Consider the following 4,370-nt stretch of genomic DNA (forward strand, 5'->3'; position numbering starts at 1 on the left):
CGTGGCATCATGACTTCCATTGAACAATGAGGCCACCCATCTCTCACAGAACACAGAGATGCACAAACAAACATGCAAGTGAGCACACATGCACATGACATGCACATACCACATACACACTTGACCCCCAAAATAAGCCCTTCCCAGTTTTGAAAGATATATTTCCAAAAGTGGAGAAGTGAGAGAAAACACAGTAATTTTTCCACTTGGCTGTTTTCTAGTGATCATCAATTGAACCGTACCTTTGATGACACAGTGCAGTGCAATGTCCAGTGCTATCTAAACATCATAAATCTAAACTTTGTGGATACCCATACCTGCCCCTGGGGCCACCTTTTTTGAGAGTGGAAGGGAAGAAGAAAGAGAGGGAAACATCAACATGTGAAAGATACACTGATTGGTTGCCTCTTGAACGTCCCCAACTGGGGACCCAGACTGCAACCCCGGCATGTATGTGCCCAGACAAGGAATTGAACCATGACCTTTTGGTTCACAGGCCTTTGCTCAGTCCACTGAGCCACACCAACCAGGGCTCTGTTTCTTAATGGACATGTAGCCCATGTTTGTAGCCTACATTATCTATCTATTAAACAGCATTTGTCTAGGTATTAATCCAGTAAATAAAAAAGGAATGTTCTCCTATTCTATAGTATGTGGGGCTTGCTGAGCACAGCTCTCCAGCAGCCATGTAACATCTGACATATTTACTTGCTTATTTGTTTATATATATATCTCTCTTTACTCCCACTAGGAAATAAAATTTCCATAAATAAAACTTAATGGGCTGTTAACCTATTGTCAAAGTAAGAACATCCAAACATGTAGACAATTTTTATAAATATTTATTTGACCAAACAGAGAGTATATACCAGAAAAAAAGATTTCAACAGATCTAGATAAATGCTTTGGGAAATATCAGTTTGCAGTTTCTTTTATGGATTAAGATAAAGGAGGGAATGTAAGGAACACCACATGAAGGTGGGAGAAAGCGCGTCAGGGATGGGATCTTGCACAGCTTAGATGGAGGGGCCTGAAAGGGGGCATTTTTAAAGTGTGTGAACCTCAGTGCACAGAAACAATGAACAGAACTTGCTTAAGGTAGAGACAAGCCTTTTAGTAAAGAAGTTACATGCCTGGGGCATGCCTACCCACCGTGACCTGCCCAGTTAGGAATCTATGATCAGATCACCCTCCAGGGTTACTTTCCATAGAACCTCTTTTTCATCCACACCACAGTGTGAGAAACAACTGAAAATTCAAAACGCACGTGCCCTCCTCCATTATAAGCACAGCCTCACTGGAAGGCCTTTTCAGCTTTTCTTCGCTAGAACTGGGGACTCCGTGCTGGTGGGTGTGTACAGCACAGCGGTTCCATGAACAGCAGAGTCTAACGACGGTTGGTGACCCCTCGGAAAAACCATCACCTCTCAATGAGCCTGAAAAATTGGGGGGCTGACTTTGGAGATTGTGATTCAATTTTGGTTTATGGCTTCTCCCTTGTTCCTTTGTTTTCCTCCTCCCTGACGCTTAAACCCAAAACCTTCAAGTTATTTTTGACTCTTTTTCTTTTACCCTCTACTTGTAATTCATTGGTAAAGACTGCTGGCTCTCCCCACAAAGTATTCCAGACTCTGCCCGCTTCTTTCCACTTTGCCACAGTCACCTTGGCCCAAATCACCAGCATCTAAATAAACAGAAGTCAGATCATGGGACTTCTCTGTTTAAGACCATCCAACCTCTGCACTGAGGTCAAAGCAAAAGTCAAAGTCCTCACAATGACATTTAATGCCTATCCTACTCCCATCCCCCAGGTTCTCACATCTCAGTCCCCTAATGCTCTCCCCTTGGCTCACTCAGCTCAAGCCTTACTGTCCTCCAAGTTGTTCCTTACACCCCCAAGCACAGTCCTGCCTGGGCCTTTGTACTTTCTGTTCCTGTTGCTTGTAATGTCCTCCTCAAAATCTTTGCGTGGTTTGTTTCTTCACTGCCTTCAAGTCTCTGTTCAGATTTCATCTTCTTTGACCACTTGTATAAACTGCTATACTGCCCTACTTGATGTGGCTCAGTGGATTGAGTGCCGGTCTGTGAATCAAGAGTTTGCTGGTTCGATTCCCAGTCAGGGCACATGCCTGAGTTGCAGGCTGGGTCCGAGGTTGCGGGTGTGTGAGAGGTAACTGCTCTGTGTATCTCTTACACATGGATATTTCTCTCCCTCTCTTTATCCCTTCCTTCCCTTCTCTCTAAAATAAATGGATAAGATCTTTAAAAACATAAAATGTTATCCCCCTTACCTAATAAATTTTTCCTTCTGCTCCTTCCTGTTAGATGCCCACCACCACCATCTACGAGTTATTGAGGCTAAGGGCCAGGCAGAAGGTGGACACGAGAGGTCCAAGAGGAGCTGTAGGGTCAAAGGGTGAGGAGAAGTGAAGGGGGCCAAAAGTGGTACGAGCAAGTACCCAGCTCCACCCCAGCTTCCCTCCTGAGAGAGGGAGAAGCTGGCAGGACCAAGGCAGTGAGGGTTAGACAAGCTGTTTTATGGGGTGAATGTGGGTCCACATTCTGTGACAGTGGGTGGCAGTGGAACCTGTGTTCAGGAGGGCCCAGGGAGGGCACAGGTGGGGGAAGGCTCCAGAAAAGGAGAAGCAAATATTTTGTCTCCACCATGGAGGGAGCTGAGACCCTTTCTCCTGCTCTCCCAAGCACAATACAGGTGTCGTTGCAGGATTGGGAGCTGTGGCCAGAACCATGCAGCAAGAGAAGGCAGGTCAAGCCAGGAGTCTGTAGCCCTCAAACTATGTAGGGGTGGAGTGGGGAGGATCTATGTAGGAGATCCTCAAGCAGCCCTCAGTTTAGACAATCTGTAGTTCCAGACACATAGGGTGTGTCCTTGTCAGTCAGAGGTGGATGGAGAACAGGCATATCTAAGAGGTCACAGACACTTTCACTCTCATCCAGATTATAGATGTAATCATGGCCTCCAGGCAGGGGTGGGGGAGAGAGAAAGGCAGAGAAAGGGGCAACCACTTCTGAGGCCATCAGCTCCTCCAGCCAGCAGCTCCAAGCTCATGCACTGTCTTGTGGGATCAAAGATTTCTGACAGCTTTTTTAGCAGTTCCAGAACACCTGTGGGGTCTGAGTTGATGGGCTCAGCTTTGATGGGCTCAAAGTAGGTAGAAGGGTTGGGTCCAGATGAATGGCTATTGCTGCTGCTGTCCAGCAGGGCAGAAGACTGCAGTGGCCCGGCCCAGCAGGAGTGAACTGGGCTCACCACTGTCCTTGCTATCGGCTCCAGGGCCACCACTCAGTGTGCACCCAGCTGTTGGACTGGCCATCCCTTTGGCCTCAGTGCTGCTAGGGACACAGGTGGTGGTGGTCCCCTGGGGACTGATGGGTGTGAGGCATCCTGGGTCAGGGCCACAGCAGGTTTGGGCAGAGGTTGGGGAGTAGAGAAGACAGGCAGCTCTGGAGCAGATCTTCAGATGAAGGCACAGGCATTGCCACAGGCGGTGAGCTTCATGCCTCCTTGGTCACCAGCAGCACCTCAGTGGGGCTGCTCACATTCTACAAATGTATCTGATACTTCTGTCCATAGAGGCCTCTGGGATGGGCACCTCCAGGCTGGTGCCAAACGGGGCCCAGATGGCCAGAAGATTGTCTCCAGAAAAGCATCTGCAGATGCCCTCATGAGTCATGCAGGCCAAGCAGCTGTTCCACATGTTTGTCCTCTGTGATGTTCTGGATATCCTGCGGAATCCATACCTTGTGCTAGTCCAGTTCTGGCTCTCGCTGCTGCCTTGAACTCAATCAGCCTGTCCAGGCCCCATGCCCTTCCCCTGGGTGCAATTCTTGGATTTTTTTCTTCGTCAGCCTAATACCTTCCGTCACGTTGGAAATGTCATATATCTCCAGCTCTGGCGCACAGCTAGGGTGTCAGCTGACAGTTGAGGTCGGCATCCTTGGCCTCCTGCAGAAGTGACACAAACTTGGCAGTGAGAAGCCCCAAGCTCTTCTCCATGCTGCTCGTTGTTCCCTGGGGCAGGGACCCCTGTGGCCTGGCCTCTGCTGTTGCCCCACTGCCTCCCCTCAGCCAGGCCGGCACTGCCACAAGCAATATTTCTATACATACAAAAACAACATCATCAGTTTTTAAAAAACAACAACAACAACAACTTTGTCCCTGGCTGGTATGGCTCAGTGGGTTGAGCACTGGCCTGTGAACCAAAAAGTCCCTGATTCGATTCCCAATCAGGGCACATGCCTGGGCTGCAGGCCAGGTCCCCAGTGGGGGACGTGTGAACTGATCTAGGTATCTCTCGAACATCGATATTTCTCTTCCTTTCTTTCTCCCTCCCTTCGCCCAACTAAGA

General features: G+C 48.6%; 1 pseudogene; it reads right to left on the reverse strand.

Moving 5' to 3' along the window:
- Positions 1–2,627: 2,627 nt before the first annotated feature.
- Positions 2,628–4,018, reverse strand: LOC123821845 (annotated as a pseudogene).
- Between the last annotated feature and the right edge of the window lie 352 nt (positions 4,019–4,370).

Source organism: Phyllostomus hastatus, unplaced genomic scaffold, assembly GCF_019186645.2.
Source record: "Phyllostomus hastatus isolate PE091 unplaced genomic scaffold, TTU_PhHast_1.1 phas_contig_40, whole genome shotgun sequence".
Lineage (NCBI taxonomy): Eukaryota > Metazoa > Chordata > Mammalia > Chiroptera > Phyllostomidae > Phyllostomus > Phyllostomus hastatus.